The sequence below is a fragment of the Anguilla anguilla genome, chromosome 10 (genome assembly GCF_013347855.1).
Source record: "Anguilla anguilla isolate fAngAng1 chromosome 10, fAngAng1.pri, whole genome shotgun sequence".
Classification (NCBI taxonomy): Eukaryota; Metazoa; Chordata; class Actinopteri; order Anguilliformes; family Anguillidae; genus Anguilla; species Anguilla anguilla.
Genome location: NC_049210.1, coordinates 34,322,543 through 34,337,365, shown reverse-complemented (window position 1 = coordinate 34,337,365; position 14,823 = coordinate 34,322,543). Strand labels below are relative to the sequence as shown.

Here is a 14,823-nt window from a genome sequence, read left to right as displayed (position 1 = left end):
ACTGTCCTACTAAAACTCATCAATTCAATCTATTGAAAATCATCTCATCTGAAGGTTTCAAAAGTAGCAAAGTTTGTGCTTTTCTTAAATGACACGAGCAAAACAATAAATAAAATCAAGTTTCAAAAAAATATGTTCACTGGCTCCCATGTTTGACAAATGTGCAAGAGTGTCACTGGATTTCTAATGCTCACCTTGAGTAAATAAAAATAAACTTGTGATTAGAAATGGGCATGTATGTGGGCACAAACAGATTTTAAAAATGCTTAAATATTGCCAGAGGCCACACATAACTCCACAGCCATTTAAAGAATAGCTTGTGATTGTTTAAGAGACCTCGCTATCAAAGAGGATGTCAACCTGCACTTTATAAAGAGGCCTACAGGCATGAGGTCAAACTAAATGATGGTAGTGATGAATACCTGTAATTATTCCACCATGCTCTTGATAGAGCAGGCAGGTGGTAAAAAAAGTAAATGGCTTCTTTCCCTAATGCCAATTTTAATTCAATGAGAAATATTACGGTGTCACAATAATATAGGTAAACATGTTATTTAAGTGAACGAAAAAGATGATTTGTGACCTCTAAACTAAAAATTGTCAGCTGTGTGGTAATTATAGGGTGAAAAAAACATCCCAGGATCAACAAGACAATATTTTCCTTTTATATTATATTATATATTTTATATTAAGCAGTCAAGTTTGCAGATACAATGATAAATACACCTGTTGCTTATTTAAACAACAAGGCATTTTCAGACTTTCTTTCTGAATAGATCACTTAGAGGTTCAGGAAAAAATGTTGGTATTTACTGTAAGCAATGTCAAGTGAGTTTAATTTGCGACGGACTTGGCAGTATCAGACTCACTCTGATTCATTACCATTTACCTGAAGCAGTAAAGATCAAAAAGTTATTCTGTTTCCTGTTTCCTGTTCTCCCAAGAATTTCATGTGTAAACAGAACAGGGTTGGGCGGAGTAAACTGGAATGAATTCTGTAGGAACCGGTGTGGAAATATTATGATATAAATTAGATACTGTAGCGATTGTGCTGACCTTGTAGTTTAATTACACATTGCCGCATAACAAAATATTAACTTAGATAAAATCCACAATTAATTTTTTTTTTAATAATGGTTTTAATAAACAATTTTTTCATGCCCCTATTAAAATTTAAATCGTGTCCACAAAGGCAGAAAGTCTCTTTTTAATTCCTTTGTAATGCTTTTAAAAATAATAGTTATTCAGTGTTTATAAGGGAAGTTCAATCCTTCGGTCGAATAGTCATGAGTACTCACTCACTCTGACCGCAAAAGAAAACATACTGTATGTTCTCCTTAATTACAGTGCGTACATTTGCAAATCCATTTCCAAATGGCCTTTTCAGGAAACCAAAGTCTACTAACACATTAAATTCCTATCAAGACGAGATGGGATTTTGAGATTTTTCGTTCCTCCTGTATTAATGTAGGCTATGTATTTTCTCCCAGAATAAGAAATAATTTGGGTCTAAGGAAATGATGTCTTTTTTAGATAAAGGGTTCTGAAGTCCTACCGTAAATGCGTTTTCCACTGTTAAAAGAGTGTTGGGTATGTGTGGCATTTTTTTTTCTTTTTTTTTTCCCCCTGTGTTGGATATCCGCATGCTTTCAGCAGGGCAGTAATCCTGGGTGCATGTGCTAACGCTGACAAAGGTCTGGGTGTTACTGATACCTCTCAGGGCTAAATATACCTGGGACTGACAGGGGCAGGTGGTTTGGGCACAGACAGACACTTGTGCCAAAGGATCACTGATCCTACGGGTCCCAGCTAAGTGGGGGAGAAATCGTCCCCGCATTCAGTGTGGAGACAGATCGGGACACAACACAACCCAAATCGGGGGTTTCTATTCAAAGCCAGCTGGTCTGGCTTTATTGATGCAGGCCATTTCTATTTTCTTTTTATTTTCTCGTTTCTTTTTTCTTTCCTTTCTTTCCTTTATTTTAATTCAATATTTTTTTTTTTACCTGTGATTGTTTGATAAACTTGGCCCACAGCAGGTGCTGAAGGGCGTAACTTCCTGGGGAAGCACACAACGGCACTGGTGAGTTTTACGGAAACATTTTTCTCCTCTCTCTCAGTCTCTCTTGCTTTCTCTATCTCTCTCTTTCTCCCTCTCTCCCTCTGTTTCACTCCAATGGTATTCTTCCGCTGGAGTTTGTTTTTTAGAAAACTTTTGTGCCTCATTCTGTACGTCAAAGAATAACAAACCAATGCTAGCGAAGCATGTAAGAGGCGGACGGCATCGGGCTATTTCAACGCGTCCGTTTCAGAAACGGGAACGCCGTTGGCAGAGGCCAATCGCGACAGAGGAACGCTTTGTGAGAAACGCTGAAGCCGGCTGAAATCGAGTCAAACAGCTGTCGCCAGTCACCTCTCGCGCATATCTAATGCCTCGCGGTTGCTAGGTATGGATGTCCGAGTTGGTTGACGTTCTGCCTTCAAGTGTAACTCATGCTGCGTGGCTACGTTACCAAGATAAAGGGCAGAACGTGGCGTGTTGTGTTTTTTTTCACAGTCAGTTCAAGTTATCGGTTCTGTCGTGGTTAATTATTTGGAGCGCCTGGCTGTGTGATGTGCGGTGCTCTCTGAGAAAGAAATGACACCACTTTTACATGCTCCTCTCTTCAAAAAACCTGCTCGCCCCCCTAAAGTACCCGCCTAATTGGCCACAGAAGGCTTCAATGCCAATTTACGTCTCGCTACTTACGGATCATGTATGGCATTAGGGGCTAAACCATGAAACAGAGGAAATTTGTCATTTTAAACCTGCCGAGGGAAAGGAATATTGAAACAAATTTTCTTCTGAAAACGGAATAAGGAACTCTCTCTCTGCTGACGGCGAATGTGCAGTAACGGAAAATGAAAATTGATTGAATGGGACAGCGTTTTGTGGGAAATACTTCCCCCGAAACCTTTCCAGTGAAAACCTGTGCTATCGGAAAAGGCCATTGGACAAGGAACACGTCGTGTGATTTTACATCAAACTGGCGAAAGTTCTCAGTGTCGTTCTCTGGGGTAGGGTGGGGGGGTACGTTTCGCAGAAATGAAAAAAAACAGCCATCTCCGAGGGCAACGATCACTTCCCCCCCCCCGAGCGAGGTGGAGTCGTTCGTTCACCTCTCCTCCCTCCCTGTTCACCCGTCTCTCTGTTAAAACACTCTCTGCCCTTTTGCCTCTTGCAGCTGGGTTCAGGCACGCACTGAAAACCTGGCTGTAATGAATAAATCGGGAGATTTATCCAGCAAACTCCAGCAGTAAGAGGCCCATCAGAGAATACAGTGTGGCCATTGGCATTGAGATAACTGCAGTGGCACCTCAAATTCCGTGACCAGAGTTTCAAACCAGAGAGACCCCAGACCTCATGATTCACTCATTCATTATTATAACTGATATAACCTATTGGAGCCAAACCATGGGGTTAATGTTGAGTAATGGTGGCTGATGGGAAAAGATTTATGTTGTTCTATGTTATGAACAATATAGTAAATGATACATAAATAAAAGACAAAAGCAAGTTGTTAAACAGGTTGATGGAAGTGCAAAGACCGTTATCAGCATGCAATAATTCACAAATAATCACACTTTGAATGACAAGTGAAAAGTGGCGAATAAAATATCTTTTCACGGTAGCTTTGATGCAGTCTGCTGGAGGCCAAACTTTTGATTCACAATTTAGTTCAGATGTTACTTTTCATCACTAAAAACTCTTTGCCAAGTTGAACAATCACCAAAATTTATAAATAAAACATTAATTTAGAAAATGGTAATTCATGTGCTTTTCTTGTAAGTCAAAGTTAAGGTTGGTTATTGACTGAATCATGGCCAGTATACTGGGTTATTTAAATTGTTTATTTCATTTTCCAGCTTGGTATAATGCAACTTTAAATTCAGCGCAGAGCGACAAACCTGGGCCACTCTGACCCAGTTTTCCGAAGCTTAGATTCCGCACCAGAATCTTTTGGGGGGAGGAAAAAAAATCCATGGCTTGGGTACAAAGTGGGCACAGGAAACGTGTTGTTTTCCTTCACCGTGGGGTAGCTTCCTCCAGAGCTGTTTCCGAGTTCGCCTTTGAAACGATCCGGCTTGCGAGTCAGTGTTTTCAATCCTTTCTGCCTCTCTGCATCAGAGGCTCATAGTACATTCCCCTTCACTTCTGAGACACATTCGAGGTTTCACACCGATTATATACTCTGCGATGACCTTTAATTAGCAAGAGGCAGCGTTAACTTTAAAAAATATTACCAATCGGAACTGCTTTCATGGTCTCCAAAGGCTCAAGATATCGTATTAAAAAATAATTGGAAAGCATTGAGATGCTGTGGATCAAATAATTGTTCAGTTGCAGCCACCCTTTCTTAACTTCAGTTAACTTCAGCTCTAATAAGCTTCATTTTGTGTTAGCTTGTCCATGCTGGTGTGCTGCATAAATGCCAGTGAAATAAACATACTTTTAAAAATGAGGTAACTTAACTTAACTTTAAATGTGTTTATAGCTGTGATACAGTAGTTGCTATAGTTATGGAGTGTATGGGAGTTCCAGATGCCCACGTCTTAGGTTACACGAGCCATATTATTGTCTTTTTAAAAGTGTATTTCATATTCAAAACAAATTACCAGTGAAGCAAAACATATCAGCCGCATGGAAATAGTTACATCCCTCTCGTACAGAAAGGAAAATTATCTTCATTCTCATAAGTGCCTTCGGTGACTGTGTAACATTTTCTTCTGCTCGTGATTTCATTCCGGCACTGCCGGTTATGGGTCGGCCTTGTTTTCTGGGCTCTGTCAGCGTGGCTACTGTGCGGAACACTGGGACAGGGGGGGAGGCTTTAGCCGCAGCCTGTCTAAAAAAACCTGACAACGCGCTGCGAAATGTTTAGGGGTTCTCATCTGGAGTTAATCTTGGGTGCCTGTCTTCTGTCTGATCTTGTTTGCATGAGGAGCGAGCCGGGGACGCAGGAGAGGTTTTTATATCGCACTTCTTTCTAAGCCTGACTGGGAGAAACTCATCAGCATATTTGCATTCCATATTTTAGCGCTTATCGTTTCGGGTATATTTAGTCGGGCGGCGTAGCTGTCACGCAGTTTTATTGTTGTTTGTGTTTGCGCAGCCCTGCAGAAGCTGGCTGCGGGCGCGGTTTCGAAAACACCGCAGAGCGTCTGCGTTCCCCTTTCGACTCTCATCAATAAGGCAGTGCTGATACACAGAAATATCTCCTTTGTTAAATCGACTTTAAAAAGTGTTAAATCAACTCCAACTGTGTGTATGAGGAGTCATACAGGGACGCTCAGAGTCATGCAGGTTGTCTTCTAACAGAGTCAAAAGCAAACTGTCAGAGTTGATTTTACACTGAATATTTAGAGTTAGAGTGCCAAACAAATTGCTCCCTTTATGATTATTATTATTAGTATGATTATCATCAATAAAGCCCTGATGTATTGGCCTGCCATGCATTCTCGCCTCTAATATGCCTATAGTACACTGTAGCTCACTGCTAAATGACCCTGGGCTTTGAGAACCATTACCATAGATGGAGCATTCATACCGCGGTTTCCACCAATGGCAGCAGGGCGGGCAACGGTGAGTGACAGGCCCTGTTGACGGAGCCGCCGTCGCCGCAAAAAAAAAAAAAAAAAAAAGCTGGCGGAATTCAGCAGCTGCGCCGCGGTCACCGGGACAGAGCGGCGACAATTTGGAGGTGAGGCACGAAGGTCCAGAATAATCTGGAGCGGGGCGCCAAGATGTCCGTCAGGGACGTCAGGGACGGCCCCCCTCTGGAAGGGGCGAGCGGCACAGCGACACGCCGACACGCCGAGCTCTCAATTCCCACTTTAATAATGTATACGAGGGAGAATTTGCTTTCTTTACCTCCTGAACCGCAGCCAGGAGTGGCTGGGACATTGCATTACCGTGTTCCCTCGACTTCCCTCGTTCTTTTCTTCTTCTTCTTCTTCTTCTTCTTCTCCTCATCCATGTGATTTTCATCAACACAGATATAATTTCAGCCTTCTCACTTCTGACCGCCATTTTTAAAAAGAGACATGGTCAGGCTTGCTGTTTGGAGTATATGTGCATGCCACATACACAACACATGGGAGAATTTAATTTTGATCTATGGATTGAAAAGGATTTTGCCATTCCTGGAGTGCTAAAACACATTATGATTATCCCTGACTAGGGCTAATTTATGTGGAAAACAGTTGGTAGATGATTTTTTCCTCGTCACACTCTGACATTTACCTTGGTGCTTTTCATTTCTGAAATTCTGAATTACAGCTATTTTTTTTCATCAAATGCCATGCCAGTTCACCTGCGCAAACTTTTCCGTACCACTCAGAAATGCACAGCCTCTCAGCGACGTCAAACCATGCTGACAGTCACCTGCCATTTTGAAGACTGGATAGTTGAGTATTGGTGTTATTATTTTACAAACTCCATTTAAAAAAAGCTGTAAAAATACATGCTTTAAAATCAACATGGAGCAAATACACAGAGTGAATTATCTTCAAATCTTTTAAATATTAATAATATGAACAAGTTAATAGTATTAATTTATATTAATAGTAACTTAATTTTAATTTTCAAAACTATTTTATGAATTGAGACAAAACTATGCTTGTATATGTACTACATACAAACAAAATATCCTGGGAAGCCCTGGTATACAAGTGTCATTTGCAAGCAAAAATAGAAGAATTAGGAATATTGCCCCTTTCAGCAGTTTTACTTGCAGTGTAATAATATTTTTAAGCAATAATAGTTTTGCAGACAAATAAACCTGGTAATTATTGTAATGCAACATATGCACCGTGTAATCCTCATTACACAGCTATCACTGCTGGAAACTATGCCCAGGGTGTGCAGTTTTGTCCGAACTGGATAAATGTATATCCAGAAATTCTTATAAAATAGAAAGATGCTGACATAATAAAGGACTTGTGAATTACTGTAGGTAAAATATTTTGACGGTTTTAAATATATATATATATATATATATATATATATATATATATATATATAATATGTGTGCTGGATTTTACAAAGACTGCCATATAAACAAATAATAATAAATAACCATAATGAACGTAAAAATTCCGTTTAGTTTTAGCTGAAATTGCGGATGACAGTCTTTGATATGAGATTCTTAGCGCAAGGTAGGCTACTTCTCAGACTGAGCCCCGTGCTGTAAGCAAAGGAAAGGAGTTTCGGAACAAACACGAAAGCAGGCTTTAGAGCGCCCCAACTGGTCAAAGTCGTAAATTGTAAAAGTTCTCTACAGTGAAACCTGGAGTGAAGGGATACCTTAAAGCTTCTATCACGCAACTAATAAATAAATAAATAAATAAATAAATAAAGCGTCCATTAACATAAAATAAAAACCCAGTTGTTTTACAGACATGCTTCACTCCTAAATACGCAAACTGTACACGAGCAGTGTGTTACGGGTACAATGTAATCACAACAGAGAAACGACGCTGTGACAGCAGTCTTGACAGGTAGGCTACAGCTCGCGGTCCAATCGGTAAGGGAGTTTTCCACAGCCCCGCTGCGGCGCTGTAACTGGAGCGAGGCGCAACAAAGGAGAGCGTGTTCAACGCCATGTGGCTCATTTATAATGAATCAAAGGTGTAGCGTTTGGCGCTGTTTGCCCAACAGAACATGCAAATGACCAAATTTGTTTTTTCTCCGGCGACGCTTCAGTCACCCCTTTAAGGAACACAGAGCCCGATAGGGGGGGAAAAAGACTCGAAACGAACGTCCTGGGAAATCCTACAGCAAGGAGAGAAAAAAATTAGATGACCTTCACTGTTAGTTTATAAGCTTATTTGTAAGCGTATTTGGCCTTTATTTGTCCCGATAAGGTTAAAACACGATAATATTAAATACAGGCGATCATTTTATTCTTTGTCTCACAGAAAAAACTATTGCAGTTTTCACTGTGCAAGATGACATTTTTCATCACTTTAAGAGATTATAATGTAATGTCAAACTGGGAAAATGATTTACAATATTTGTTAAACTCTTCATGAGCTGTATGCTTTTGGACCACACCGTGCACGTAGCGTGTATTTGGAGCTAGTCTTGCACTTATTTTGGAGTCTTTCGCCACGCAAAGGTCAAGAGGGAAATCTAGAAATTATTCTTCTGAGTTAAAAATAGTTTTCGTTTATTTTTTCTAAAATATTCGAAAATATAGACCATTTCTTTAAGTTTCACTTACATTTACAATATTTATGCTAAACAATGAAGTGTCAATGTCAATTTAGTACAAGAGGAAAAGATTAGCTGACTAAAAAAAATCCTTATCATTGTAATTATACCGTCAATTTAGAGAATTTGAAAGTTGACAAAAATAATCAGTAATACGAAGGTCACTGAGCCAGTATTTTAATGAAAGAAGCAGATATTCCTCCACATCTGCATGTGTCAGTTTCCCTCCCGCATATGTCCTTCTGAATGAGTGAAGGGATAATTATACATCCCCACACGACCACAGACAGGGAGAATCTGGGTCCCGTTCCGGTGGGAGAGGACTTGGTTGGCAGGAGGAGAATCATTTACTTGGTGTGAGACAAAAGAGAAGTCTGTCTCTGCGTCACATGGTAGTGACTGCACACTAGGTGAAGCATGCAAACACCCGTGTGTGCACACTCCAAGCCTGCCAACACCCACACACACGCGCGCGTGCACACACACACTAATGCACACCTGCAGTATAGCATGCACTCATGACTTTCACCATACTGGTACAGTATATGTGCCTATAGGCAACGCTGCTTCACAAGTGCTTCACAAACGTTCTCTGATGTTCTGAGTAGTCAAATCATTTCAAATCAAGTGTGGGGGAAAAAAAAAACACCTGCCATGGTTTTACACTTTGGGGAATAAGGGAAAGACACAGGAAAATACATCTACAAAAAAAAATAAATAAATAAAAGAAAAAAGATGTGGCAACGATCTCCAGCCTTAAGAAGATATTGAAATATTTACCGCTGCAGTAATTCTCAGGGGTCGGCTGACAACATTATCATCTGTGTCAAGCGCACTGTGATTTCATGTACATCATGCGATTGACAATAGATTATACGCAGCCTCCAGTCTGGCAGAGAAACATGCTTGCGTTCGTCTCCCAGGACAACAGGCCTGTCCTTCCTTCCTCACACATGCAACGCAAAAATAATACGAATATCACACTGTAAAATATTTGCTAGTATGGGACTCATACTGGCAAATATTTTAGAATATTTTATAATGTATGGGCCATTTTGTTATTATTTAACAGATGCTCTTACACACACAGCTCTCTTTACACTGTCCATTATATACAGTTAGAATGTGTTTTTACTGAAGCATATTCAGGTGTATTCAAGTGTCCTGCTGAAGGCTGCAATAGCACTGCAGCACTTTGGAATCAAACCTGCAACCTCTAAGTTACAAGCCCAGTTCCCTAAGCATTATTCCATACTACTGCCCTGATATCAGCATTAGAGTAGAGACTTCCCTGTGATTTGCTTCTCAAGCGTTGCTTTGAAGTTGGTTTATAAGAACAGCTGACACAAAACTGTGTGGAAAAATACTTATGCTTAAACCCACTTACGTCGGACAGTGGTGTTGCATTTTTTAATTCACTGTATAAGCATTTCAGCACACATAATTTTTTCCCCCACATTTAAGTTACTGAAAAGCATCTTGACAAACACCAGGATGCCAAAAAAGTTCACTTTAGGATCTCACTCTACATGCTTGGCAGCTTGAAGGGAAAAATGAACTGGAAAGATTGCCCTTGCGAATGCCGGCTCGGGTGCATGTGTGAGGCAGCATGGGGGAAAGGGGGGGGGGGGGGGGGGCAGTGCAGGGGTGGAAATGAGGAAATGGTCAATTTGAATTAATGAGTACTTATTAAGGCTGTAACCTTCTCTATAAAATTAAAAGTGCAATGAGCCAAAAGGCATGTGTTTATAGTATTCTTAGCGCACACCCCCCCCCCCCCCCCCCCAATACATAAATAAATAAATAAATCACAGACTGAAGGAATGCAGCATGTATTGCTTTAAACTTCATAAACCAAGGCATTGTGCCGTAAATTTAATTTTTGAAAACACTGTATTTTTAAATGTTCTGGATTCCACAGTGCGTGTGCGGATTTAAATGAATACATATCCCTTGTGCTGGTTTAAATACAAATATATTTGTGCTGCATAACTTCCAGTATTAAGAAAACGAAACAAATTCCCCAAGCTTCTGATGAAAACAAATGGTAATTAGTAATTACTTGAGTAATGCAATGTAAATGTTCTAGGATATCTACACAAGAGTACCTTCTAGGAGCAGATGACCAGTGCTTTCTTGAAAACACCATTTGCAGAAAATGAACTTGCGTGTTAAAATTCTGCTGCCCAAAGACACATTTTACTGTTCACAATACCGTTTCAAAGGGGTTTTGCAAAGCAACACACTGAAGAGATTTTATTCCCAAAACTGTACAGGTACACCTAGACAAGGTTCTCACAGATGAAACACAGATTCATTTTATTCAGATGAAAAATTGAAAAATCAAAAGTTGCCTACATTCTATGCAGTGTAACAGGTTACAGAACTGGGCTTTCAACTCTTGAGGTTGTAGGTTTGATTCCGAGACGTGGCACAGCACATGCACCCTGGAACAACGCATTTAACCTGATTCATTTCAGTAAAATTATCCACCTGTATGAATGGATTGCATGTAAAAATTGCTCTGAATATGAGCATCTGTTAAATGCATAGGACGTTTTGGCACAAATACACACAATAAAATGTCCAGCATTGATTCAACTGTAAAAAAAAGTACATATGAGTCCATAGGGACCGTATGTACTCTGTAAGAGTTGATTTAGCACTGAACATTTTACTGCATTGCTGTTTACTAGTTACAGCTACCATTTAAAAAAAAAAAATCTTCTGAAAATATTTTTCTGTAAAGCACTGAGCAGTATCTCAATTGTCAAGAAAAAAAAAGGTATAAAAAAATGAAACGGTGACAGACTAATTGACTGCAGCTGTGCAAATGCATCTGCCCCTCTCCTTCTGTGCTGTGTGTGACCTGTCCGATCACAGCCGACCCGGGTCTTCACCAAAGTTCACCTGGGTATGGGCCCGGGCAGGTCCTGCTTGTAGAGTGCCCGATTTCTGTCAGAGAAATTTGACATGTTGTAATTAAACAGCCTTTGAAGTGGAGTATCAAAATTTTAAATGACTTGAATCAGTTCATATAATGCTATTCTTCTTGGCTCTAAACACTACTGTTGGAGCTATAAGCACTTCCGCCAGTATTTGTATATTTGTTGAGGTAATCAATTATTTTATTGATTCTTTTCTTAATCCAGCCTGGCACAAGTTTGATTTGTTTTGCTCTGTATGTGATACAGGTACATTTTTGGTCTGCTCATAAGTAGTACACCATCATCTTCTTCATCCTCATCATCATAATCTGAGCATCTCTGTCATCGCCATCTGCTTCATCTTCTTATTTCTGCTTTTTTTCCCTAGGTGCCAAACTAATACAGGAAAAAACACCCACTTAAACCTCTGATGGCATTTCTGGTGGTACAGTGAAAGACAAGACTGGACAGGAAGCTCTGGAGCTGAAGCTTTGAACAGAAAGAAACGTGAATGTGGTGGGTAAGACCGTCTGCGCACTGCTACAATCCTCTGCGCTTCCATTCCAAACCGACGTATAGTACGGAAAAACGCAGCAACAACTTTAATATCACAACATAACTGCAGAAAAACCTGCCCTACCCTCTACCCCCATCGTATTTAATAAATAAAAATTTTACAACTATATAAAAAATGTATCGGTTTCGCTTTTGAGTGCCACTATGAAAGCGTGGTCTCTGAAGCGACAAACTGCACGTTTACTCTGCTACAATCTTTTAGACTGTAGAGGCTACTGATCGTGGCGGTTTATGTACAAAGGAAATGCAATTAAAGATTAAAGTCTCGTGTGCCATAAAGGTGGGTATCGCCATGTACTGTAAGCAGACACGTCAGGATCCAATTACCTTCAACGTCCTGCGTCAAGCAGATTAGCTACCTTGATTAATTCATCAACACATCTAATACAATACGACATTGTATTGTACTGTATTATTGCAAGGTAGCATTCAACAAGTGGCATATAAAGTGATCAATATTCGCACCGTGGGAAGGGGTTGAATCGGTCGGCTGCGATGCGTCGCCCAAGACACCCACTAATTGCTGCCAAGAGCAATAACTTTCAGTGTGATAGGCCCACTCTAAATCGTTGTACACGAAAATGCACAATGAGGCTCGAGTAGAGTATAAAGGCCAACAAATAGCTTAACCTTTTATAGAGGTACTGTCCATCGTCAAACATAAAAATGGGTAATATTAGGAGGTCTGTTATCTGTGCGCTGTGTAAAGGGAGCGGATTATATACCCAAACACACTCGTTAAAAGACTCTTTAAAAGTGAATTACTCATTCATTACATCGATGTGAGTTAAGTCGTTTATCAGAAGCGATAGGACTTCTGTAGCCTACTACAGCAGGCAGGTTATGTGAAGTCCCAACACGCAAAATCCCCGCACATATCCCATATGTTATCACTTAAAAGAACGCGAGCTGACTACAGTAGGCTATGTCACTTAGTTAAACAAGGCCAAATTACAGAAATAAAACAAACACAATTAAACAATAACGATCAACTGTATCAATCCAATAACTGAATTAAAGTGTAATCATTTGAGTAATCTTTTAATTGTCGCTGTAGTGCAGAATAGGACAATTAGCCTACCCTGTGCGGCATGGTCCTTGACACGGTTCTCACAGTAAGTACATCCAATCGTCCGTTTTTTTAGCCCTTTACAGCCGCTTTTATTAAAATTTCGGAAACCATTGTGATAATTTAGGCGAGTAAATCTAGCCGACGTGCTGTAGCCTATCAATAGACCTCTAAGTAAATAAAAATAACGCGGCGGGACAAAGTCGTCCTTCCTGTGTTATTTTTAATCATTATTTATAACGGTCCTCGGTTTACTGTTTGAATGTACTGGATCCACTACGGAATGCGAAGCCTACAGCTAGCTAGCTTTTAAATACACATCCATCCGCTATCTTACACAAACAGTCTATACACATGACTTTATCAGCATGGGTTTGAGATAATAAAGTATTAGGGCTATGCTTCTTTCATTAAAATACTTGGGAGTTCTGAGCCCGCCCCCTTTCATGAGTAAAACTGATTATTTCTCGCTGCGCTGGAAGAGGGTGAGAGAGACTCGTTTGGGATTGTGGGAGAGAACAGGAGCAGACCTCATCATCATCGAAAGGCGTTCTCGGTTTAATCCTTTTCCCCTTTACCCCGAGACGACAAGGGAGACCGAAGCACGCTCCTCGCAATCCTTTAAAGACACTGTCGGTTTATAAGACAGACCGGCTAGTTTGTGTTGCAATTTTAGAGCTACTTTTCCACGTTTGTACTACATTAGAGTTGCGCCGCTGCCTTTGTGGATCTAAAGAGAGTTTTCACCTCTTTTTGCGAAGTGCTAGCGTGCACAGAAGGCTTTCAATCGTATCATCCTGCTGGACAAGACAAGCGAAAATCGCACGTGTTAACTGACATTTACCGGGCCGATTACATGCATAATAAAGTAAGTAACGTGCTCCTATTGCAATTAATACGATGTCACAGCCAGATGTTACACGGTAGCTTGCGACAATGTCATCTTTATAAGGGAGTTCAGGGTAAAACAGCTTGACATTACCGGGTGAACTTGTGGGCTTTTCTAAAAGGTGTAACCGTATAGAAACTTGATTTGTTTGTTCTTGCTGACAGATCACTGAACGTTCCTGTGTCAAACTACATAATTGTTGAGTTGGGTGGAGAGCCAGTTTACGGGGCCGTATCCAGAATCAAGGTCTTACTCGTGGAATTGTTTGTATTCTACTGCTGCTTTGACCTTGCCTTATCTCGTTCCCACAATATCGCAACAAACTACCCATCGGGGAAAATGTCAATATGAACAAACGCATATATTATACAGTATGATCTTAGTTTTGCCGAAATGTTATTTATTTATTTACTTTTAATACTTTAAATTATGGATGTACACTTGGTAATGCTTCATTTTAGGTGAAGCAGAAGGGTAGCAAAACTCTTAAGATGTTCTGTGACTATATAATATCAGATTTTCCTGTGTTTATCATATCCAAATGAACATCTCCACTCTTAAAAAGGTGCCGTTGAATTGCATGAAATGCACCTTACATGTAAAGGGTCACTTGAATACATACATATATATTTTTTTAATAATGCCATTTCTAAACATTTGCCTAAACACTTTACATTAAGTGTCAGTCCATACTGGACACTCCATTCATTTGATCAAATAAATACAGATAATTTTTCTCAAATATTTTTACTGATATGGATATATACACAAATACTGTATTTACATTTGAGGTTGTATAAATACAGTAGTATTGTATTTATATTGTATAAATACTGTAGAGATACTGACAGCTCAACCTATGCCACCACGTTCCTTTTAAATTAAACAGAACTGGATATTACTTTGGCTGCCGAATTTATTTACCTGAATGCTTGTGATATCAGAGATGAAAAAGTCAAGTGCCTTTTTGTCTTGCGGTCCTACTAAAATGAGCGTGATTTTTTTGACACATGGCAACTCTTCTACAATTGTGCCGAAGAGGACAACTCTGTTTTACTGATGGTCTGTGCAGACCAGCTGTTGGTGGGCATAACAGATACAATTGAAA

General features: G+C 39.9%; 1 protein-coding gene across 7 annotated transcripts in view; it reads left to right on the top strand.

Moving 5' to 3' along the window:
• The first annotated feature begins 1,819 nt into the window (after positions 1 to 1,819).
• Positions 1,820 to 14,823, top strand: part of mef2cb (myocyte enhancer factor 2cb) — an 80,146-nt gene continuing 67,142 nt past the window's right edge. For 2 of the 7 annotated variants that reach the window (XM_035379259.1, XM_035379258.1), the window contains exons 1-2: positions 1,820 to 2,083; positions 11,570 to 11,697. The gene's annotated coding sequence lies outside the window, so the exon portion shown is untranslated. Of the gene's footprint in view, positions 2,084 to 11,569; positions 11,698 to 13,291; positions 13,695 to 14,823 lie in introns of those variants that run through there. The other 5 variants (XM_035379257.1, XM_035379260.1, XM_035379256.1 and 2 more) reach the window with 3 other exon arrangements.